The sequence below is a fragment of the Salvelinus alpinus genome, chromosome 14 (genome assembly GCF_045679555.1).
Source record: "Salvelinus alpinus chromosome 14, SLU_Salpinus.1, whole genome shotgun sequence".
In the NCBI taxonomy this organism is placed as follows: Eukaryota; Metazoa; Chordata; class Actinopteri; order Salmoniformes; family Salmonidae; genus Salvelinus; species Salvelinus alpinus.
In genome coordinates this window covers 8,617,736-8,644,347 of record NC_092099.1, presented here as the reverse complement: position 1 = coordinate 8,644,347, position 26,612 = coordinate 8,617,736, and the positions used below count along the sequence as shown (strand labels likewise).

General features: G+C 41.3%; 1 pseudogene; it reads left to right on the top strand.

Annotated features, from left to right (window-relative positions):
• LOC139539207 (inactive dipeptidyl peptidase 10-like) overlaps nt 1-26,612 on the top strand; it is a 197,815-nt pseudogene that overhangs the window by 138,200 nt on the left and 33,003 nt on the right.

Genomic DNA, 26,612 nt, shown 5'->3' with positions numbered 1-26,612 from the left:
TAACCATGTGTATGTGACTAATAAAATTTGATTTGATTTGATTTGATTTGTGATTGAAGTTCCACATCTTTATTACGGTGAAATTTTAAACAAAAAACAATAAACCAATAACGAAACGTGAAAGTAGTGGTGCACATGCACAAACACAAAACAATATCCCACAAACACAGGTGGGAAAAATGGCTACCTAAATATGATCCCCAATTAAGAGGCAACGATTACCAGCTGTCTCTAACTAGGAACCATACAAAACACCAACATAGAAATACTGAGCTAGAACACCCCCTAGTCACGCCCTGACCTACTACACCATAGAGAACCAAGGGCTCTCTATGGTCAGGGCGTGACATTAATGGTTAGCTCCAAGTAAATGTTTAAAAAAATTCAGCCAATCCTGAACCTTCGACCAAAAACAAGCTACATATGGACAGTACCAAAATAAGTGATCTAATGATTCTATCTCTTCGCAGCAAAATCTGCAGCGCTGGGATGGTTGTATCCCCTATATACAGTGCATTCGGAAAGTATTCAGAACCCTTGACTTTTTTCCCCATTTTGTTACATTACAGCCTTAGTCTAAAATGGATTCAATAGTTTTTTTCCCCTCAATATACATACACAATACCCCATAATGACGAAGTGAAAACAGGCTTTTAGAAATGTTTGCACATTAAAAATAAAACAGAAATACCTTGTTTACATAAGTATTCAGACCCTTTGGTATGCGACTCGAAATTGAGCTCAGGTGTATCCTGTTTCCATTGATCATCCTTGATGTTTCTACAACTTGATTGGAGTCCACCTGTGGTAAATTTAATTGATTGGACATGATTTGGAAAAGGCACACACACCTGTCTATATAAGCTCTCACAGTTGACAGTGCATGTCAGAGCAAAAACCAAGCTATGATGTTGAAGGAATTGTTGAAGGAGTTCCGAGACAGGATTGTGTCGAGGCACAGATCTGGGGAAGGGTGCCAAAACATTTCTGCAGCATTGAACGTCCCCAAAACACAGTGGAAGAGGTTTGGAACCACCAAGACTCTTTCTCGAGCTGGCCTCATGGCCAAACCTAGCAATCGGGGGTGAAGGGCCTTGGTCAGAGAGGTGAAAAAGAAACTGATGGTCACTCTGACAGAGCTCCAGAGTTCCTCTGTGGAAATGGGAGAACCTTTCAGAAAGATAACCATCTCTGCAGCACTCCACCAATCAGGCCTTTATGGTGAAGTGACCAGAAGGAAGCCACTCCTCAGTGAAAGGCACATGACAGCCCGCTTTAACTTCTTTGGGATAGGGGGGCGCTATTTTCACTTTGTAAAAAATCGTTCCCAAATTAAACTGCCTCGTACTCAATTCTTGCTCGTACAATATGCATATTATTATTACTATTGGATAGAAAACACTCTCAAGTTTCTAAAACCGTTTGAATTATATCTGTGAGTAAAACAGAACTCATTTTGCAGCAAACTTCCTGTCAGGAAGTGAAAAATCTGAAATCGAGGCTCTGTTCCAGGGCATTCCTATTCATTTGCTTGAAATCTATGGATATACATGCACTTTATACGCCTTCCACTAGATGTCAAGAGGCAGTGAGAGATGGAATGGGGTGTCTAGCTAGATCTGAGGTCGAATAAGAGCTCTTGGAATGACGTGACCACTATTTCCTTTGTTCAGCAAGGCGCGGGAAGGAACCCTGGATTGCCTTCTGAAAAGCTTTCGTTATAGACGGCTAATATCTCCGGCTTTGATTTTATTTGATACATGTGATAATATCATCGTAAAGTATGTTTTTTCAATATAGTTTTATCAGATTATTGAACGTTTATCGGGAGTTTTGGCGTTTTCCGTTCTCTGCGTTTGGTGAAGATGGACAGCTTCGCGCCACTTGGCTAGCTTTGGTTGCTAATTCGACAGGAGAAAAGGACATTCTAAAACCAAACAACGATTATTCTGGACAAAGGACCCCTTGTACAAGATTCTGATGGAAGCTCAGCAAAAGTAGGAACCATTTATGATGTTATTTCGTATTTCTGTGGAAAATGTTTAGTACTATTTTTCGCCCTCATTGCAGGCGCTGTCTCGCTATAACGTAAGCTGTATGTCGTACTAAAGTTATTTTTAGAATTCTAACACGGCGATTGCATTAAGAACTAGTGTATCTTTCATTTGCTGTACAACATGTATTTTTTAGTAAAGTTTATGATGAGTTCTTTGATTAGATTAGGTGAGTGTCAGAAATATATCCGGATAATTTTGTGCAGTTTGGCTACGTATTCACATTGTAAAACCACGATTTGTACCGCTAAATATGCACATTCTCGAACAAAACATATATGTATTGTGTAATATGATGTTATAGGACTGTCATCTGATGAAGCTTGTCAAGGTTAGTGAATAAATGTATATCTTTTGCTGTTTTTTTCGCTATCGCTACCTTTGCGGTGAATGAATGCGGTTGTGTGGTTGGCTATTGTAGTAAGCTAATATAATGCTATATTGTGTTTTCGCTGTAAAACACTTAAAAAATCTGAAATATTGGCTGGATTCACAAGATGTTTGTCTTTCATTTGCTGTACACCATGTATTTTTCATAAATGTTTTATGATGAGTATTTAGGTATTTCACGTTGGTCTCTGTAATTGTTCTAGCTGCTTTGGTGATATTTTTGATGGTAGCTGCAATGTAAAACTATGATTTATACCTGAAATATGCACATTTTTCGAACAAAACATAGATTTATTGTATAACATGTTATAAGACTGTCATCTGATGAAGTTGTTTCTTGGTTAGTGACTAATTCTATCTCTATTTGGGGGTTTTGTGCAAGCTACCTGTGCTGTGAAAGAAATGTCTGTGCTTTTTTGTATTTGGTGGTGAGCTAACATAAATATACGTGGTGTTTTCGCTGTAAAACATTTAAAAAATCAGACATGTTGGCTGGATTCACAAGATGTTTATCTTTCATTTGCTGTATTGGACATGTTAATGTGTGAAAGTTAAATATTTCGAAAAATATTTTTTGAATTTCGCGCACTACCTTTTCAGTGGAATGTGGGGGGGGGGTTCCGCTAGCGGAACCCGGGGGCTAGACAGGTTAACTTTTACTTGGTACTCATCCCGGATCCGGGAGCACCCCCATCAGTAAAAAAGCTGACTAGCATAGCCTAGCATAGCGTCACAAGTAAATACTAGCATCTAAATATCATTAAATTACAAGTCCAAGACACCAGATGAAAGATACACATCTTGTGAATCCAGCCACCATTTCTGATTTTTAAAATGTTTTACAGGGAAGACACAATATGTAAATGTATTAGCTAACCACGATAGCAAAAGACACAACTTTTTTTTCCCACAATTTTTTCCTGCATAGGTAGCTATCACAATTTCGACCAAATAAAGATATAAATAGCCACTAACCAAGAAACAACTTCATCAAATGACAGTCTGATAACATATTTATTGTATAGCATATGTTTTGTTAGAAAAATTTGCATATTTCAGGTATAAATCACAGTTCTACATTGCAGCTGCAATCTGAAATAGCGTCGATGCAGGCAGAATAATTACAGAGACCAACGTCAAATACCTAATTACTCATCATAAAACATTTCTGAAAAATACACAGCGTACAGCAAATGAAAGCCCAACATCTTGTGAATCCAGCCAATATGTCAGATTTTTTAAGTGTTTTACAGCGAAAACACAATATAGCATTATATTACCTTACCCCAATAGCCAGAAACACAACCGCATTTACCAGCAGCAAATGTTAGCGATCGTAACAATCCAGCAAAAGATATATAATTGGACTAACCTTGATATACTTCATCAGATGACAGTCCTGTAACATCATATTACACAATGCATATAGGTTTTGTTCGAAAATGTGCATATTTAGCAGCACAAATCGTGGTTATACAATGTGAACAGTAGCAACAGTTCATGCATTCTGGCCGGCGCCATCTTGGAGAGGCACCTAATCTAATCGATAAATAATCGTAAACTTGACTAAAAAATACAGGTTGGACAGCAAATGAAAAATGCATTAGTTATTAATGCAACCGCTGAGTTAGATTTTTAAAATTAACGTTACTAGACATACAGCCAGACTAGTGCCGCAATTAATGGCGGACAAATCCATTTACATTTTTCCACATAAATACGGAATAACATCATAAATAGCTCTTACTTTTGGACGAGCTTCCATCAGAATCTTGGGCAAGTTGTCCTTTGTCCAAAATATTCGTTGCTCGGTTGTAAAACGTCGTCTTCAACTTTGGAACTAGCAGCTAACAATAGCTATGTGGCGCAGACATGCCCAAATCCTCAAAACGCAATACTAAGGAAATTCCGAAAATAGCAATATACTCGCATAAACTGATATAACTCGGTTTAAAATAACTTCGTTATGATGTTTCTAACACCTATATCGAATTAAATTACAGACGGATATATCTAAGGCCGATAACTGAGCGTTTCAAAATGCCATCCTGAGGTCTTGCTTTGCGTCATGACGAACGTCAAAAAGAGAGCTCCCTTCGTTCCTTGTGGCTTTATAAGGTCTGAGATCTGCGTAGAAACTCCATTCCAATTCTCATTGGTTACTGACATCCAGGGGAAGGCGGGTGCAGTTCATGTCGACCCATAGGATACATACAGAGCTTTAAACTGATCTGAGAACTGATTCGCAGTTCCTGTCATGAATTTCGCTGCAGAAAGAGTTCTGTTTCACCCACAGACATAATTCAAACGGTTTTAGAAACTAGAGATTGTTTTCTATCCAATAGTAATAATAATATGCATATTGTACGAGCAAGAATTGAGTACGAGGCAGTTTAATTTGGGAACGATAAATGGTAACGTTGAAACAGCACCCCCTATATTGAGAAAAGGTTAACTTTGCCGAAAGGAACTTTTTTATTTATTTTATTAATTTATTCAACTAGGCAAGTCAGTTAAGAACAAATTATTTACAATGACAGCCTATCAAGGCCAAACCTGGACGACGCTGGGCAAATTGTGCGTCGCCCTATGGGACTCCCAATCACAGCCGGATGTGATGCAGCCTGGATGCACCTAAAGGACTCTGACCATGAGAAAAACAAAATTCCCTGGTATGATGAAACCAAGAATGAACTCTTTGGCCTGAATGCCAAGTGTCAAGTTGAGGAAACCTGGCACTATCCCTACGGTGAAGCACTTTGGTGTCAGCATTTTGCTGTAGGGATGTATTTCAGCGGCAGGGAATGGGAGACTAGTCAGGATCGAGGGAACGATGAACGGATTAAAGTACAGAGATCCTTGGTGAAAACCTGCTCCAGAGCTCTCAGGAACTTAGACTGGGGCGAAGTTTCACCTTCTAACAGGACATAGACCCTAAGCACACAGCAAAGACAATGAAGGAGTGGCAAGGGACAAGTCTCTATATGTCCTTGAGTGACCCAGCCAGAGCCCTGACTTTAACCCGATTTGAACATCTCTGGAAAGACCTGAAATAGCGATGCTCCCCATCCAACCTGACAGAGCTTGAGAGAATCTGCAGAGAAGAATGGTAGAAAGTCCCCAAATACAGGTGTGCCAAGCTTGTAGCGTTATACCCATGAAGACTCAAGGCTCTAAAAAGTACTGAGTAAAGGGTCTGAATACTTATGTAAATGTGATATCAGTTTATTTATTTAAAAAAATGTTTTTGCTTTGTCATTATGGGGTATTGTGTGTAGATTGAGAGAAAAAACAACAATTTAATACATTTTAGAAAAGCTGTAATGGAACAAAATGTGGAAAAAGTAAAATGGTCTGAAAACTTTCCGAATGCACTGTGTGTGTGTGTGTATATACAGTTGAAGTTGGAAGTTTACATACACTTACGTTGGAGTCATTAGAACTCGTTTTTCAACCACTCCTCAAATTTCTTGTTAACAAACTATAGTTTTGTAAGTCGGTAAGGACATCTACTTTGTGCATGACACAAGTCATTTTTCCAACAATAGTTTACAAACAGATTATTTAACTTATAATTGACTGTATCACAATTCCAGTGGGTCAGAAGTTTACATACACTAAGTCGACTGTGCCTTTAAACACCTTGGAAAAATCCAGAAAATGATGTCATGCTCTAGAGGCTTCTGATAGGCTAATTGACATAATTTGAGTCAATTGGAGGTGTACCTGTGGATGTATGTCAAGGCCTACCTTAAAACTCAGTGCCTCTGTTTGACATCATGGGAAAATCAAAATAAATCAGCCAAGAATTTTTTTAAATTGTAGACCTCCACAAGTTTGGTTCATCCTTGGGAGCAATTTCCAAACACCTGAAGGTACCACGTTCATCAGTACAAACAATAGTACATAAGGATAAACACCATGGGACGATGCAGCCGTCATACCGCTCAGGAAGGAGACGTGTTCTGTCTCCTAGAGATGAACGTACTTTGGTGCGAAAAGTGAATATCAATCCCAGAACAACAGCAAAGGACCTTGTGAAGATGCTGGAGGAAACAGGTACAAAAGTATCTATATTTAAAGTAAAACGAGTCCTATATCGACATAACCTGAAATGCCGCTCAGCAAGGAAGAAGCCACTGCTCCAAAACCGCCATAAAAATGCCAAACTACGGTTTGCAACTGCACATGGGGACAAAGATCGTACTTTTTGGAGAAATGTCCTCTGGTCTGATGAAACAAAAATAGAACTGTTTGGCCATAATGACCATTGTTATGTTTGGAGGAAAAAGGGGGAGACTTGCAAGCCTCAGAACACCATCCCAACCGTGAAGCACGGGGTGGCAGCATCATGTTGTGGGGGTGTTTTGCTGCAGGAGGGACTGGTGCACTTCACAAAATAGATGGCATCATGAGGTAGAAAAATGATGTGTATATATTGAAGCAACATCTCAAGACATCAGTCAGGAAGTTAAAGTTTGGTCGCAAATGGGTCTAGCAAATGGACAATGACCCCAAGCATTCTTCCAAAATTGTGGCAAAATGGCTTAAGGACAACAAATTCAAGGTATTGAAGTGGCCATCACAAAGCCCTGACCTCAATCCCATAGAAAATCTTTGGGCAGAACGGAAAAAGTGTGCGCGAGCAAGGAGGTCTACATCCTGACTCAATTACACAAGCTCTGTCAGGAGGAATGGGCCAAAATTCACCCAACTTATTGTGGAAGGCTACCTGAAACGTTTGACCCAAGTTATTAAACAATTTGAAAGGAAATGCTAGCAAATACTAATTGAGTGTATGTAAACTTCTGACCCACATGGAATGTGATGAAAGAAATAAAAGCTGAAATAAATCAGTCCACTATTATTCTGACATTTCACATTCTTAAAATAAAGTGGTGATCCTAACTGACCTAAGACATGTTATTTTTACTAGGATTAAATATCAGGAATTGTGAAAAACTGGAGTTTAAATTTATTTGGCTAACGTGTAGCAACATTTGAGTTGATTTCATTTTCAAATAAAGTGAGAGGTTGTGATCTGAATAAAGGCAAAAAGGCCATTCTTGAACACTGGTTGAGCCATTCTTACTAATCTGGTTTAGAACCGGTTTGATTTAAGTATCATTTTTGTATGACTGAAGCCTTTAGTGAGAGTGCCAGTGCTTTAATATTTCATTTCTGCCATCCAAATTCCTATTCATTATATAAATAGGCCCATTTAATTTTGTCTGGCTTGCCGTTCCAAGTAATGTGGAATCTTTTTTGCTCAATTTAAAAATTGTCGTTAGGTGTAGGCAGGGCCATAAGTAAATAGGTAAACTGGGATATGATTAAAGATGTAAATCATTAAAATCAGTGTGATTTTTCCACAAAGACAGGTGTTGTCCTTTCCATAGTAGCAAAACCTTAACTACTTTGGCTAACTTTCTGTTACTGCATTGTAGTGAGATCATTTATTTCTTTTGGGATATGAATACCGAGTAGTATTCACTGTCAGACCATTTATCAGAATATTTGGTGATCACGCTCTCTGAGGCCGACGTGAGTAAATCAGGTCAATACCAGCAAGACCATGGGGGCCAGATGGTATTCCAGGGAGTGTTCTCAGAGCATGTGCAGAAGAGCTGAAAGGTATATTCACAGTAATTTTCAACCTCTCCATGTTAAGATAACCACCATCATTCCTTTTCCAAAGAGCTAAGGCTTCATGCCACAATGACTACCGCCCTGTAGCACTCACATCTGTAATCATTATGTGCTTTAAGAGGCTGCTTATGGAACATATCAACTCCATCATCCCAGACACCCAATTTGCATACCGCCCCAACAGATCCATAGACTAGTTGCACTCAACCCACCTAGATATTAGGAATGAATACCTATGTGAGAATGCTGTTCATTGACTACAGCTCAGCGTTCAACACCATTGTCCCCTCCAAGCTTAGGATACTGGGACTGAACACCTCCCTCTGCAACTAGTTCCTGGACTTCCTGACGGGCACACCTCAAGTGGTAAGGGTAGGCAACATCATCTTCGCAACACGTGGGCCCCACAGGAATGTGTGCTTAGTCCCCTCCTGTACTCCCTGTTCACCCACGACTGCGTGGCCACGTACGATTCCAACACCATCATCAAGTTTGCTGACGACCCGACGGTGGTAGGCCTGATCACTGGCAACGATGAGACAGCTGTGCCATTGAGAGCATCTTGACTGGCTGCATCACTGATTGGTACGGCAATAGACTGCTAAATGGCTGCACAGACTGAGTTTGTTTTTGTCGCTATGCACACTCAAGGTCCTACACACACTGATACGAACACACAAACACTCACTCAATAATTTGCTCACACACACACATACTATGCATACAGCACATTTATACTGACTCTACACATACCCACTCACATGCAATCACCATATACACTGCAGTTACAGTTTATCATATCCTGATACCTAGTCACCTTACCCCTACACATACTGCATCTACCGCTATCGATCCAGTATCCCTGCACATTGTAAATATTGTACTAGAACTGACCCTGTATATAGTATGCATACTTACTTTATCAAATCAAAGTTTATTTGTCACGTGCGCTGAATACAACAGGTGTAGACCTTACAGTGAAATGCTTACTTACAGGCTCTAACCAATAGTGCGAAAAAAAAGGTGTGTGTGTGTATGTGTACCTGTGTAGGTAAGTAAAGAAATAGAACAGTAAAAATACATTTGTGTGCTTATTTTTTTATATATCTGTGTTTTTATTCTATCTTTTTTTGTATTATATTGATTACTGCATTGGGGTTATAGCTTACAAGAAAGGCATTTCACTGTACTTGTGCATGTGACGTGCTTCTACATCTGCATTGCTTCCTGTTTTGGGTTTTAGGCTGTATAAGCACTTTGACATCTGCTGATGTAAAAAGTGATTTATAAATACATTTGATTGAAATAAATGTATTAAAACTGAAAACACCAAACTTTTTACTGCATATTGACCTGGGTATGTGGCTGTCTAGATCCCTCGCTGTTTGTTGTTTTAAATCTTCCATGTGACCTGCCCTGTCTGGAACTGCGAGGAGCGTAACCTACATTGCTAGCTACCATGACAAAGACCAAAGCCGGCGGGAGTACCGTTGAGGACAGTGGTGTCTCTCGATCACAGGTGAAGGGTCTTTTAAAAACCAACAAAGAGTTCTAAAGCAGTTGTTACAACAGCAAGAAAATAGTTCCGTGTTTTGTCCAAATGCTGGTGGATTCAACTAATAAAAGAATGTACGACCTGACCAGAGAGGTCCAGGACCTGAAGAACAGTTTGCAGTTCTCCCAGAGTCAGCTCGACGAGATGAAACAGGAGAACAGCAAGATGACAGCAATCTGTATGTCATTGAGAGAGGACATCAGTTCTGTGTGAGAATCCATGATAACAATGATGGATAAATCAGATTATCTCGGGGGACAATCAAGGCAGAATAACATGGTTGTGGACGGAATTGCAGAATCTCCACGAAACCTGGACGGAGTCTGGACCACAGGAAGACTGAGGTGGAGTGCACCCACAGGACTGGAAAACACACCTCTGGCCCAGGTGACAGTGGTCAAGTTCCTGAGGTTCAAGGACAAGGGAGCTGTTCTGGAAAGAGCCAAGAACTTGAGGAACGCATATCTGCCTCAACGAGGACTATCCTGAAGCTCTGCGCCAGAAGAGGAAAGAACTGATCCCAGCTATGAAAGCTGCCAGAGTGCGTGGGTACATTAATTACATCCACTATGACAGGCTCATTGCCCACCCCCATCCCAGAAGCCTGGTTTGTATCTTCAACCCCGCAGCACACACAACAATTGACTGCTGAATGTATTTTGTTCTCTTGCTTTGTTTGCTCTTTTCCATATTATGTCCACCCAGGAAAGGTCTGAAAATAGCCTATATTAATATATGTAGCCTTAGATATAAGGTTCATGAAATCAATAACTTGATAACATTCAGATATTAGCCATTTGAGACTCACTTAGATAAGGATATAACATATATAGAAGAGACAGAAATGCTTATGGGGAGGTGATGCTGTGTGTGTATATAGATATATCTATCAAAGAAAACAAGTCCCTTTTTTAGGACCCTGTCTTTCGTAGATAATTCGTAAAAATCCAAAAAACTTCACAGATCTTCATTGTAAATGTTTTAAGACTAACAGCTTACAGACGGTAGGAAATTAAGGTCACAGTTATGAAAACTTAGGACACTAAAGAGGCCTTTCTGCTGACTCTGAAAAACACCAACAGAAAGATGCCCAGGGTCCCTGCTCATCTGTGTGAACGTGCCTTAGGCATGCTGCAAGGAGGCTTGAGGACTGCAGATGTGGCCAATGCAATAAATGGCAATGTCCGTACTGGGAGACGCCGAAGACAGCGCTACAGGGAGACAGGACGGACAGCTGATCGTCCTCGCAGTGGCAGACCACGTGTAACAACACCTGCACAGGATCGGTACATCCGAACATCACACCTGCGGTACAGGATGGCAACAACAACTGCCCGAGTTACATCAGGAACGCACAATCCCTCCATCAGTGCTCAGACTGTCCGCAATAGGCTGAAAGAGGCTGGACAGAGGGCTTGTAGGCCTACTCTGGGGCGGAATCAATTTGGAGGTGGAGGGTCCATCATGGTCTGGGGCGGTGTGTCACAGCATCATCGAACTGAGCGTGTTGTCATTGCAGACAATCTCAACGCTGTGCGTTACAGGGAAGACATCCTCCTCCCTCATGGTACCCTTCCTGCAGGCTCATCCTGACATGACCCTCCAGCATGACAATGCCACCAGCCATACTGCTCGTTCTGTGCATAATTTCCTGCAAGACAGGAATGTCAGTGTTCTGCCATGGCCAGCGAAGAACCCGGATCTCAATACCATTGAGCACGTCTGGGACCTGTTGGATTGGAGGGTGAGGGCTAGGGACATTCCCCCCAGAAATGTCCGGGAACTTGCAGGTGCCTTGGTGGAAGAGTGGGCTAACATCTCACAGCAAGAACTGGCAAATCTGGTGCAGTCCATGAGGAGGAGATGCACTGCAGTACTTAATGCAGCTGGTGGCAACACCAGATGCTGACTGTTACTTTTGGTTTTGACCCCCCCCCCCCCCCCCCCCTTTGTTCAGGGACACATTATTCCATTTCTGTTAGTCACATGTCTGTGGAACTTTTTCAGTTTGTTTCAATCTTGTTATGTTCATACAAATATATAAACATGTTAAGTATGCTGAAAATAAACACGGTTAACAGTGAGAGGACGTTTATTTTTTGCTGAGTTTATATATTCAGAGCCATATCTCTGTAATGCTGAGAGAATATCTTATGTCAATTGTTATTGAAGTGTTGTATTGAAGCATTTTCTTTTAGGCCACCAAGTGCTAACAGTCAGTAGCTAAATAATAGGTGAAATGCTTGATAGTGTAAACAGAGAGGTCTAATTTCTTGGGGGGCTGAATACTGACTGGATTTCGTCAAGCTGTCCGCTCATGAGGAAGCTTCTTACTGTAACCAGTGCCTGTAATCTGGTTCAGGTTATTAATCAACCTACCAGGGTGTTTACAAACACTACAGGAACAAGATCATCCACATGTATTGATCACATTTTTACTAATACTATAGAACTTTGTTCTAAAGCTGTATCCGTACCCATTGGACGCAGTGATCACAATATAGTCGCTGTATCCAGGACATCCAAAGTTCCAAAAGCTGGGCCTAAAATAGTGTGTCGGAGATCATACAACATTTTTTGCTGTGACTCTTATTTGGATGATGTTAAAAAATATTTGTTGTTCTGATGTGATTAATGAGGAGCATCCAGATGCTGCACTTGAGCAATTTATGACATTTCTTCTTCCAATTATTGATAAACATGCACCTGTTAAGAAACTGACAGAACTGTTAAGGCTCCATGGATTGATGAGCAACTGTGTCACGCCCTGACCTTAGTATTCTATGTTTTCTGTATTATTTTGGTCAGGTCAGGGTGTGATGAGGGTGGGTATGATTGTTTTGTATTGTCTAGGGTTTTGTATGTCTAGGTGTGCTTGTAAGTCTAGGCATATGTAGGTCTATGGTGGCCTGAATTGGTTCCCAATCAGAGGCAGCTGTTTATCGTTGTCTCTGATTGGGGATCATATTTAGGTTGCCATTTTCCCTTGGGTATTCGTGGGTTCTTGTCTATGTGTAGTTGACTGTCAGCACTCGGTTTATATAGCTTCACGTTCGTTTTGTTAGTTTGTTTAGTGTTGATTCTTCATTAAAAGTAGTATGTATTCATATCATGCTGCGCCTTGGTCTCCTCAATACGACGAACGTGACAAGCTGAAAAACTGTATGGTTGACAGATGGGGCAAAAGGAGTGGCTAATAAGTCTGGCTGCACATCTGACTGGTTGACGCTGCAAATTGAGAATTTATGAGACTAAACTCAAAAAGAAAACTGCGTTATGAAGCCAAGATCAATGATAAAGAATGATGGAAAGAGTAAATTAAATTATATGCAGAAAGAAACCGAATCAGTTGGCTTATTCATCAGAAAACCATTTGATGTTGCCAGTTATTTTAATGATTATTTCATTGGCAAAGTGAGCGAACTTAGACAGGAAATGCCAACAACAAACAGTGAGCCATCTTATTCATGCATAAAAAAAAAAAAAAGAAAAGCAGTGCAAGTTAGAATTCTGTAAAGTTAGTGTGGGAGAGTTGGAAAAATTGTTATCGATCAATACTGACCAACTTCCTGACATTGATAACTTAGATGGAAATCTACTGAGGATGGTAGCTGACTATATCCACTCCTATCTGTCATATTTTTAATCTGAGACTACAGGAAAGTCTTGGTCCTCAGGCCTGGAGGGAAGCCAAAGTTATTCCTCTACCCAAGAGTGGTAAAGCAGCCTTTACTGGTTCTAACAGCAGACCTATAAGCTTACTGCCAGCTCTTGGTGTTTGACCAAATACAATGCTATTTCTCTGTAAACAAATTAACAAAAAACTTTTGGCATGCTTGTAGAGAAGGGCACGCAACATGTACTGCACTGACACAAATGACTGATGATTGGTTGAAAGAAATTGATAAGAAGATTGTGGGAGCTGTACTGTTAGATTTCAGTGCAGCCATTGATATTATTGACCATAACCTGTTGTTGATTTTTTTTTACATGCTATGGCTTTTCAACCTCTGCCATATCGTGGATTCAGAGCTATCTATCTAATATAACTCAGAGGGTTTAATGGAAGCTTCTCTAATGTCAAACATGTAAAGTGTGGTGTACCGCAGGGCAGCTCTCCTGGCCCTCTACTCTTTTCTATTTTTACCAATGACCTGCCACGGGCATAAAACAAAGCATGTGTGTCCATGTATGCTAATGATTCAACCATCTATGCATCAGCAACCACCGCTAATGAAGTAATTGAAACCCTTAACAAAGATATGCAGTCTGTTTTGGAATTGGTGGCCAGTAATAAACTGCTCCTGAACATCTCTAAAACTAAGAGCATTGTATTTGGTACAAATCATTCCTTAAGTTCTAGACTAAATTACTTGGACTGTCATGGTCAAAGTATATCGATTCAATGGTTGTGAAGATGGGGAGATGTCTGTCCTTAATAAAGAGATGCTCTGCTTTTTTGACACCGCACTCCAGAAAGCAAGTCCTGCAGGCTCTAGTTTTTTCTTATCTTGATTATTGTCCAGTCGTGTGGTCGAATGCTGCAAGGAAAGACCTAGTTAAGCTGCAGCTGGCCCAGAACAGAGCAGCATGTCTTGCTTTTCATTGTAATCAGAGGGCTGATTTAAATGCTATGCATGCCAGTCTCTCTTGGTTAAGAGTTGAGGAGAGACGGACTGCATCAATTATTTTTATAACAAACATTGTGTTGAAAATCCCATTGTTTGCATCGTCAACTTACACACAGCTCTGACACGCACACCCCACCAGACATGCCACCAGGGGTCTTTTCACAGTCCCCAAATCCAGAATATTTTTGTACATAATAAAGCCCTTTTGTGGGGAAAAACTCATTCTGATTGGCTGGGCCTGGCTCCCAAGTGGTTTGGCCTATGCCCTCCCAGGCCCACCCATGGCTGCGCCCCGGCTCAGTCATGTGAAATCCATAGGTTTGGGCCTAATTAATTTAATTCACTGATTTCCTTCTATGAAGTGTAACTCAGTAAAATGTTTGAAATTGTTGCGTTTATATTTTTGTTTAGTTTATAATGTATCTGCTATTTACCAGATGTCAGTTTAATCCTCAGAAGCTGAAATTACTTCCATTTCAGAGAGGGTGCGGACCAATCCTTTATTGCGCCATCATATTTATTTGGGGGCCACCACAGTTTGGACTTTGATTCAGTGCTTTGGAATAACACCTACTTCTTTCTCATTGTCCATCCACACTGCTCTGGCTCACATCCTCTGAGATTAGAACCTGGGGAAATCTAATAATTGCAAACCAAACTATTCCAATACATATGGTCTTACTTGGCAGAACTGTGCAATATAGGGATCACTATGTAGTGCCTATGATAGGATCTCATCAGCAAGGCTGTGTCTGCCCTCGGGATAATTTTTATTTATTTAGCATTTGCGAATATTTGAGATACTTGCGATGTTGAAGTCTTTGGAGGCAAATGGAAAAATAAAGTTGTCAGTTAGAGTATGGTGAATGACATCACAGACAAGGTATCTATTGTCTCCTTTTTCTTTGACAAATGCATATTTGTCCAGGAGGAAGCAACCATCTCACATTTTATTCTTCATCTATGGTTGGGTGTTCTTGGCAGTATGTTTCACTTGGCTTGATTCAGACAGTCGCCTCATCACTTTGTACCAATGGATTGTGGGCTTTTGATGGCACATTTAAGCGACTGCAAAGGGTTCTCATACTCAAAGCAATTAAAGGTAATTGAGTGAGCAGTTGTGAAATTCAACAAATCTGCCAAGTGACACTGTAAATGTATCACCATAGATACTCTTGCTCATCTCAACAAAGTGCATCAGCAGCTGTTTGGCATAATCAAGGTAATGCCTCCTTCTTTCATCATTTGAATTTAGCAAAATGAACATGACTACACTGAGGAAGAAAGTAGGGAGACTTTTTTGTAAACAGCATCCTTCAATACTATGGGACCCGTGTATAAGAAACTGCCTTTACTCAGTTGCCTTCCTTTGGTCAAGTTCTGCCAGTGACCGAGGTTGTAGTCAATGACCAAATGACCAAAAGCACCATCTTTGGCCTCATGGGAGGAATGTGTGAGAACAGAAATTACAAGATTATGTTATAATCCTGTTATTGCATCAAAATGGTTTTATGCAACAGAATACTTTTTTTTGAACACTCATCTGTGTGTGTGGACTGAAGGTGGGCCTCTGGGAGATTTAACACAGACAGATTTGTCTGTCGGTAACAAGGAGAACCAATCTCCAGTTTCTTTAAAGAAAGGATTTAGTATTCTAGGTTGCATTAGTATTTTTGTACAAGCAAGCGTAAATTAACGAGACAGATATGAGAGCAAAATGTACCTTCTTGTATACATTCTCTCATCTGTGATTTGTAATGAACTTCCAGGAGGATGGACTCTGCTATAAAATGCTGTGGCTTAGTCCTGATGGTTGGGCTCTGAACAAATCACCCACGGGAGGGTCGTTGTTAAATTCCATTACTGCAGTAATTAAATAATAACGTTAACTTGTTTAGAGGAAATGTAAAAAAAAAATAAAAATACAAAAATGTTCAACTCTCCTTTTGATTAGAATAATTCCACCACAAATGTAAATAATATTTTACATAATTTTCATATTTAATAAAGATTATTTAAAAAACCCAACATAAATCCAGTGTTTCTGTCAAACTTTTGTTATCAGTCTTCTGTGATTTCAACACTGACATGGTACAGGTGCCTTCATTTTTTAAAGTCCATAACCACGTGTGTGAGGTGTACACTTTTGTTTCAAAGTAGATTTGTTTAAGACTACCAAGAATCACTGTGTGGGCCTGATTAAGGAAAATCAACATCCTCATGACACCTAGGCTCATCATATGCATATAATCTAATGGAAACCCTGAAATACAAGCAAAATATCCAGTATGGGATTTGATGGATTTTGGCATGGCTCGCACTGGTGCATCACAAAGAAAAGCTTTGATTGTGACATGGTAGTGATAATTTGTGAGATTGATACCTGAATCCAGGATCACCTTCAACACAAATAGGACATCACTCAGGTAATCATCCATCGGCACTGGCTTAGCCTCTCCAGTGAATAAGGCAACAACAAAGGGATGTCATTAAAGCTGCATAAAATAACCCACAGTTGGCAGCTAGAAGAGAGGAACCACCAACTTTTATTTTAAAATCTATTAAATTCTCGATGCTCTACCAGTCTTCACTATACCCTGCTCAACACCAAAATATGCATAGTTACATTTCTCAACTGTGTGCTCTCTGGGTGTATGCAGTGTGTGGAACATTACGCTCCCCCCCTTCTCTGAGAATTACAAATAAACGACTTACTGCACGCCTGGTGAGGTTGTTTTCATTAGCCCAAGATGCCAGCTTCACACATATACCACCCAAATTCCATTTATAAAAGTGACAAAATGATTGTGTCTTACCTCTTCAGCGATTGTTTTTTTCTCCACAGGGTTTGATTAGCTTGAAATTGGTTGTGCTCCCTGCTAATTATCGTAGGCTACCCATACTAAGGCAATCAGGCCAATCGGATGCAGCTGTCAGATGACGCAGCGAACAGGTCGACCAGACGCCTTTTTCACGAGTGTGGCAATGTAAATTACAAAACAGAATTCATGATATTGATATAGTAAACATTTACATTTAGATATTGTCTTATCCATATGCACTGAGAGTACACAACATGGACCTTTCCATGACATAGACTGACAAGGTGAATCCAGGTGAAAGCTATGATCCTTTTTGATGTCAAGTATTAAATCCACTTCAACCAGTGTAGAAAAAGGGGAGGAGACAGGTTAACGGATTTTCAAGCCTTGACAATTGAGACATAGATTGTGTATGTGTGCCATTCAGACAGTGAATAGGCAAGACAAAGTATTTAAGTTCCTTTGAATGGGGTATTGTAGTAGGTGCCAGGTCCACCTGTTTGTGTCAAGAACTGCAACGTTGCTGGGTTTTCACGCTCAACAAATTCTAAATGTTTTGTACACTCAGTGGACATTATGAATAACATATTTATAAAAGACAATATCCAAAGGTAAACTTATTATTATTACTATTTGTCATCCTATTTATAGGGCTAATGGCAACTACTTCTAAAGATCAATCATGAATCAATGATAGTATACCTAGCTATACGTTGAAATGGCAGTGTCCTTTGGGAAAATCAGATGTCAATGTACTACATTGAATGTAGCCTACATAAACCCAACCTCACTCCGAATTTACTTTCACATAGCTTGTGTAAAACAAGTTAGAGGAGATACTTTCAACTACTCAATGTTATTAAGGTAAATCATACCTATGAATATGAGTATGGAAGCTGATGAGTATCCACATGTATTGACATGATAGCTCAGCAGAAACAAACACAGCTTGATTCCAAAGATAAGCAGGGTACATACATGTAAGCATCTGGACGGTAGACTTGCTCTCACAGTGAAAGTATTCAGACCGGTTGCCCTTTTCCACATTTTGTTACGTTACAGCCTTATTTCAAAATGTCCTTAATTGTTGTTTTTTCCTCATCAATCTACACACAATACGCCATAATGACAAAGCTGAAACAGGTTTTTAGACAGTTTTGCTAATAAAAAAAACACTGAAATATCACATTTACATAAGTATTCCTTCACTCAGTACTTTGTTGAAGCACCTTTGGCAGCGATTACAGCATCGCATATTCTTAGGTATGGCGCTACAAGCTTGGCACACCTGTATTTGGGGAGTTTCTCCAATTCCTCTCTGCAGATCCCATCCAGCCTTTGTCAGGTTGGATGGGGAGCTTTGCTGCACAGCTATTTTCAGGTCTCTCCAGAGATGTTAGATTGAGTTCAAGTCCGGGCCACTTAAGGACATTCAGAGACTTGTCTCGTTGTCTTGGCTGTGTAATTAGGGTCGTTGTTCTGTTGGAAGGTGAACCTTTGCCCCAGTCTGAAGTCCTGGTTTTCATCAAGGATCTCTGTTAATCTTTGCCTTGAACCTGATTAATCAAATCAAATCCAATTTCAACCTTGTAGCGGTATTTATTAGAGAGGGGTAAAGATAAAGATTTTGTTCGGGCGCTAGGCAGGTATTAAACATGCCGAAAGGAAAATAGTAGAATAGAGAGAGTACCACTACCAGACCCACACACATCAGCAGAAGAGACTGCCTAGAGTGTAGCCTGTTTACCAGATAGCCATTGGAGAGAAAAGAGAATACACACCCTATAAAACCCACATCACAGCACAGGGGTAACCCCACCAAGAATACCTCATACAATAATAATAATAATGGCAGAGCAATTGAACAGAAACTTCATACAAGAAAGAACCCAGTCATCAACAGAGGATTTGCAGTAATATGTATTATCTTCCAGTGGAGGAGTGCAGAGGGTATGAATGGGGGGTGTTCATAGACACAACAAAGGCCTTAAAAATGTCCACAATCTTCTCGGCCACATGTCATTAGTACACCCCACCTCAATACAGTTCAAATAACAATACACAACTTGCAAGCAATCTCCCTTTTAACTAAAATGTCCACCCAAATACTTCTGGCAGGTCAATAATAGTCCAGCTCTAATGAACTTCAATGGGAAGTGCATTTGAAAAATAGAAAGTCTGTTGCAGGGTAAAGCACTGGAACGATAGAGGGGAGAGAAAGAGAGAAAGAGAACAAGAGAGATCTTAGCTGTGGTCTTCAGGCGTGCTGGTGTACTGTCTGACCGTCAGATGGTTTGTATGTCAAAGCTTCGCAACAATGTTGCTACTAATTCATGAGATCCACTGCTGAAGCGCTCTTAAAGTGGCAGCGCACGGTGAAGGCTCCGTGCAGGATTTCACCACAACCTTACAGTGAAATGCTTACTTACGAGCCCCTAACCGACAGTGCCGTTTGAAAAAATACGGATAAGAATAAGAGATAAAAGTAACAAGTAATTAAAGAGGAGCAGTAAAAAATAACAATATGTAGGGGGGTGCCAGTATAGAGTCAATATGCGGGGGCACCGGTTAGTTGAGGTAGTATGTACATGTAGATAGAGTTAATTAAAGTGACTATGCATAGATGACAACAGATAGTGGCAGGTGTGGAGAGGGGAGGGGGGCAATGTGAATAGTCTGGGTAGCCATTTGACTAGATGTTCAGGAGTCTTATGTCTTGGGGGTAGAAGCTGTTTAGAAGCCTCTTGGACATAGATTTGGCGCTCCAGTACCGCTTGCTGTGTGGTAGCAGAGAGAACAGTCTATGACTAGGGTGGCTGGAGTCTTTGACAATATTCAGGGCCTTTCTCAGACACCGCTTGGTATAGAGGTCCTGGATGGCAGGAAGCTTGGCCCCAGTGATGTACTGGGCCGTTGGCACTACCCTCGGCGGCCGAGCAGTTGCCAAACCAGGCAGTGATGCAACCAGTCAGGATGCGCTCGATGGTGCAGCTTTAAAACCTTTTGAGAATCTGAGGACCCATGCCAAATCTTTTCAGTCTCTTGAGGGGGAATAGGTTTTGTCGTGCCCGCTTCACGACTGTCATTGTGTGCTTGGACCATGTTAGTTTGTTGGTGATGTGGACACCAAGGAACTTGAAGCTCTCAAACTGCTCCACTGCAGCCCCGTCGATGAGAATGGGGGCGTGCTCGGTAGTCTTTTTTCTGTAGTCCACAATCATCTCTTTTATCTTGATCACGTTGAGGGAGAGGTTGTTGTCCTAGCACCACACGGCCAGGTCTATGACCTCCTCCATATAGGCTGACTCGTTGTTGTCGGTGATCAGGCCTACCACTGTTGAGTCATCTGCAAATGTAATGATGGTGTTGGAGTCATGCCTGGTCGTGCAGTCATGAGTGAACAGGGAGTACAGGAGGGGGTTGAGCACGCACCCCTGAGGTGGCCCTGTGTTGAGGATCAGCGTGGCGGATGTGTTGTTACCTACCCTTACCACCTGGGGACGGCCTGTCAGGAAGTCCAGGATCCAGTTGCAGAGGGAGGTGTTTAGTCCCAGGGTCCTTAGCTTATTGATGAGCTTTGAGGGCACTATGGTGTTGAACGCTGAGCTGTAGTCAATTAATAGCATTCTCACATAGGTGTTTCTTCTGTCCATTTGTGAAAGGGCAGTGTGGAGTGCAATAGAGACTGCATCATCTGTGGATCTGTTGGGGCAGTATACAACTTGGAGTGGGTCTAGGGTTTCTGGGATGATGGTGTTGATGTGAGCCATGACCAGCCTTTCAAAACACTTCATGGCTACAGACGTGAGTGCTACGTGTCAGTAGTCATTTAGGCAGGTTACCTTAGTGTTCTTGGGCACAGGCACTATGGTGGTTTGCTGAAAACACGTTGTTATTACAGACTCGGACAGGGAGAGGTTTAAAATGTCAGTGAAGACACTTGCTAGTTGGTCAGCGCATGCTCGCAGTACACGTCCTGTAATCCATCTGGCCCTGCGGCCTTGTGAATGTTTACCTGTCTACAAGGTCTTACTCACATCGGCTGCAGAGAGCGTTGTCACATAGTCTTCCGGTACAGCTGGTGCTCTCATGCATGTTTCAGTGTTATTTGCCGCAAAGCAAGCATAGAAGTAGTTTAGTTCGTCCGGTAGGCTCGTGTCACTGGGCAGCTCTCGGCTGTGCTTCAGGCCGTGCCACATCTGACGAGCATCAGAGCTTCTTATAAGCTTCCGGGTTAGAGTCCCGCTCCTTGAAAGCGGCAGCTCTAGCCTTTAGCTCAGTGTGGATGCTGCCTGTAATCGATGGTCTCTGGTTGCGGTATGTATGTATGGTCACTGTGGGGACGACGTCACCGATGCATTTATTGATGAAGCCAATGACAGATCTGGTGTACTCCTCAATGCCATTGGAGGAATCCCAGAACATATTCCAGTCTGTGCTAGCAAAACAGTCTTGTAGCTTAGCATCTGCTTCATCTGCCCACTTTTTTATTGACCTAGTCACTGGTGCTTCCTGCTTTAATTTTTGCTTGTAAGCAGGAATCAGGAGGATAGAATTATGGTCAGATTTGCAAATGGAGGGAGAGGGAGAGCTTTGTATGCATCTTTGTGTATGGAGTATAGGTGGTCCATAGTTATTTTCCCCCTGGTTGCACATGCTGATAGAAATTAGGTAAAACTGATTTAAGTTTCCCTGCATTAAAGTCCCAGGCTACTAGGAGTGCCGCCTCTGGGTGAGCGTTTTCTTGTTTGCTCATGGCGGAATACAGCTCATTCAATGCTATCTTGGTGCCAGCCTCTGACTGTGGTGGTAGGTAAACAGCTACAAAAAAATATAGATGAGAACTCTCTCGGTAGGTAATGTGGTCTGCAGCTTATCATGAGAAACTCTCCCTCAGGCAAGCAATAGCTCGAGACTTCCTTAGATATCGTGCACTAGCTGTTGTTTACAAAAATACAAAAGACCGCCGCCGCTTGTCTTACCAGACTCCGCTGTTCTATCCTGCCGGTACATCGTATAACCAGCCAGCTGTATGTTGATATTGTCGTCGTTCAGCCATGACTCTGTGAAGCATAAGATGTTGCAGTTTTTAATGTCCTGTTGGTAGTTTAATCTTCCCAATAACTCGTCCATTTTATTGTCCAAAGATTGCATGTTTGCGAGCAGAATTGAGTGGAACTGGGGTTTATTCGATCGCCTCCTACTCCTCAGAAGGCAGCCCGCCCTCCGGCCTCTCTTTCTCAACCTCCTCTTCATGCAGATCACTGGGGTCGGGGCCTGTTCATCAGAGTCATGACAGAAGAAAAAGGATTCTGCTAGTCCATGGTAAGTAATCGCAGTCATGATGTCTAGAAGTTATTTTCGGTCGTAAGAGACGGTAGCGGAAACATTATGTACAAAAATAGTAAAAAGAATAAGTTACAAACAATGCAGATAAACGAACAAAACACAATCGGTTGGGGGCACGTTAAATGTCTGCCTTCTGCTCCGGTGCCATTTTAGACAGGTGGACTAGTCTCCCAATCCCTGTCGCTGAAAAACATCCCCACAGCATGATGCTGCCAAAATCATGCTTCACCGTAGGGATATGCCAGGTTTCCTCCAGATGTGACACTTGGCATTCAGGCCAAAGACTTTAATCTTGGTTTCATCAGACCAGAGAGTCTTGTTTCTGATGGTATGAGAGTCTTAATGTGCCTTTTGGCAAACTCCAAGCGTGCTGTAATGTGCCTTTTACTGAGGAGTGGCTTCCGTCTGGCCACTCTACCATAAAGGCTTGATTGGTGGAGTGCTGCCGAGATGTTTGTCCTTCTGGAAGGTTTTCCTATCTTCACAGAGTCACTCTAGTGCTCTGTCAGAGTGACCATTGGGTTCTTGGTCACCTCCCTGATTGCTCAGATTGGCTGGGTGACCAGCTCTCGGAAGAGTCTTGGTGGTTCCAAACTTCTTCCATTTAGGAATGATGGAGGCCACTGTGTTCTTGGGGACCTTCAATGCTGCAGAAATGTTTTGGAACCCTTCCCCAGATCTGTGCCTCGACAAAATCCTGTGTCAGAGCTCTACGGACAATTCCTTCAACCTCATGGCTTTGTTTTTGCTCTGACATGCACTGTCAACTGTGGGACCTTATATAGATGGGTGTGTGCCTGTAATGCGTGTATATGGGAGGCGAAGTCAAGTGCAGGAGAGTGGAGTATAATAAACAGGCGCACTTTAATACCGGTTACCAAATGACAGCACATAACACATACAAGTGCCAAAAACACGGTCTAAAACAATCATCCACGTAGCAAATAACAATCAATCACAAATACAACATGGGGAACAGAGGGTTAAATAATAAACAAGTGATTGGTGAGTGAAGCCAGGTGTGAAAAGACAAAGACAGCAGAAATGGAAAATGAAAAGTGGATCGGCGGTGGCTAGAAAGCCGGTGACGTCGACCGCCGAACGCCGCCCGAACAAGGAGAGGGACCGACTTCAGCGGAAGTCGTGACAATGCCTTTACAAATCCTGTCCAATCAATTGAATTTACCACAGGTGGATTCCAATCAAGTTGTAGAAACATCTCAAAGATGATCAATGAAAAAGGATCCACCAGAGCTCAATTTCGAGTCCATAGCAAAGGGTCTGAATACTTAAGTCATTATGGGTATTATGTGTAGATTGCTGAGATAATAATAATATTGTATCCATTTTAGAATAAGGCTGTAACTTATCAAAATGTGCAACAAGTCAAGGGGTCTGAATACGTCCTGAAGGCCATACTCTTAAATAAGGTGGCAAAATTCCGTTAACTTTCCCAAATTCTCAGGTTTTCCAGAAATCCCAGCTGGAACATTCACAGAATCAGGAAGGAATAAGCAGGATATCCGGAATCCCCCAACCAGGATTTTTGGAAAACTTGGTAATTTTGGGAAAGTTTCCAGGAATTTACAACCTTACTCTGACATGATATGCCTTCGATGTAGGGCTGAATTCATTTCCAATATAATATTCAGGAAAGTCAAACCAACGTTAACAGAATATTTTGTTATGTCTTTCTCTAGTTACTTCCTTAGCACAGAAGATGGTTCAACACAAAGACAACTCTACAGGTACTGTAAACATGCATTTAAAGGGCAACTGAACACAATAACAACTTCTCTGGTTGAAAACGGTCTATGTGTCATCGATATTAGTCAGAAACATTTATTCCATTGCCAAAATGTACTACAAAGTGTTAGTAGGATAGTTATGGTCATAAAGTCAGTATATTCCAAAATTGAATTTTGTGAGATTTGTTTAACTGAGTTCGTCACGACTTACATGGGGTTGGGTTTTGATTTCGATCATACCAGCTTGCCCACTAACACAGGATTGTAATGCCTAAGGAGAAATGTCATGCACGGTTAAACAGCTGCGGTGGTGCGCTCTATCCAATTGTAGCCTATGGCAGAACACATACAGTTGAAGTCGGAAGTTTACATACACTTAGGTTGGAGTCATTAAAACTCGTTTTTCAACCACTCCACAAATTTCTTGTCAACAAACTATAGTATTGGCAAGTCGGTTAGGACATCTACTTTGAGCATGACACAAGTCATTTTTCCAACAATTGTTAAGACAGATTATTTCACTGTATCATAATTCCAGTGGGTCAGAAGTTTACATACACTAAGTTGACTGTGCCTTGAAACACCTTGGAAACTTCCAGAAAATGATGTCATGGCTTTAGAGGCTTCTGATAGGCTAATTGACATCATTTGAGTCAATTGGGGGTGTACCTGTGGATGTATGTCAAGGCCTACCTTCAAACGCAGTGCCTCTTTGTTTGACATCACGGGAGAATCAAAAGAAATCAGCCAAAACCTCAGAAAAAATCATTGTAGACCTCCACAAGTCTGGTTCATCCTTGGGAGCAATTTCCAAATACCTGAAGGTACCACGTTCATCTGTACAAACAATTGTACGCAAGTACAGGTATAAACACCATGGGACCAAGCAGCCATCATATCGCTCAGGAAGGAGACGCGTTCTGTCTCCTAGAAATGAACGTACTTTGGTGCGAAAAGTGCAAATCAATCCCAGAACAACCGCAAAGGACCTTGTGAAGATGCTGGAGGAAACAGGTACAAAAGTATCTATATCCACAGTAAAACAAGTCCTATATCAAAATAACCTGAAATGCCACTCAGCAAGGAAGAAGCCACTGCTCCAAAACCGCCACAAAAAAGCCTGACTACGGTTTGCAGTCGTACTTTTTGGAGAAATGTCCTCTGATCTGATGAAACAAAAATAGAACTGTTTGGCCTTAATGACCATCGTTATGTTTGGAGGAAAAAGGGGGATGCTTGGGAATGGGATGGGAACACCATCCCATTCGTGAAGCACGGGGGGTTGCAGCATCATGTTGTGGGGGTGTTTTGCTGCAGGAGGGACCGGTGCACATCACAAAATAGATAGCATCATGAGGTAGAAAAATGATGTGGATATATTGAAGCAACATCTCAAGACATCAGTCAGGAAGTTAAAGCTTGGTCGCAAATGGGTCTTCCAAAAGGACAATGACCACAAGCATTCTTCTAAAGTTGTGGCAAAATGGCTTAAGGACAACAAAGTCAAGGTATTGGAGTGGCCATCACAAAGCCCTGACCTCAATCCTACAGAAAACTTGTGTGCAGAACTGATAAAGCATGTGTAAGCAAGGAGGCCTACAAACCTGACTCAGTTACACCAGCTCTGTCAGGTGGAATGGGCCAAAATTCACCCAATTTATTGTGGGAAGCTTGTGGAAGGCTACCCGAAACATTCGACCCAAGTTAAACAATTTAAAGGAAATGCTACCAAATACTAATTGAGTGTATGTAAACTTCTGACCCACTGGGAATGTGATGAAAGAAATAAAAGCTGAAATAAATAGTTCTCTCTACTATTTTTCGGACATTTCACATTCTTAAAATAAAGTGGTGATCCTAATTGACCTACGACAGGGAATATTTACTCAGATTAAATGTCAGGAATTGTGAAAAACTGAGTTTGAATACATTTGGCTAAGGTGTATGTAAACTTCCGACTTCAACTGTACACCTTAGACTTGTTTACATAAGAAAACATGTTGTCAATGTTATGTTGAGAGAACATTTGGCCCCTTTAAAACCCTTTATGGAGTGGCCATTTGCTGATGTGTTTGATAGTGATCACTCGAGTCTGCCCAGTGACCTGACTTAGTCTGAAATAGGTGCCGGTACCCTACTCATTTTGGGTGCCGGTACTGTTTATATTTAAGTGATAATGCCAGTGAAGCAGGTATTTGTAGGCTGTCCTTGTAATTAAGAAATTGTTCTTAACTGACTTGCCTAGTTAAATAAAGGCTAAATAAAAAAATAAAAAATGTAAGTTTAAGATATATTGGCACAAGTATTGTTTTGCCCGAGACTAAATCGAGGGCCGGCAAACCATGGCAATATATCCTCCAAACACTGGCTTCGAGGGCATTCTCACTTTTATACAACGGGCTTCCAACATATTC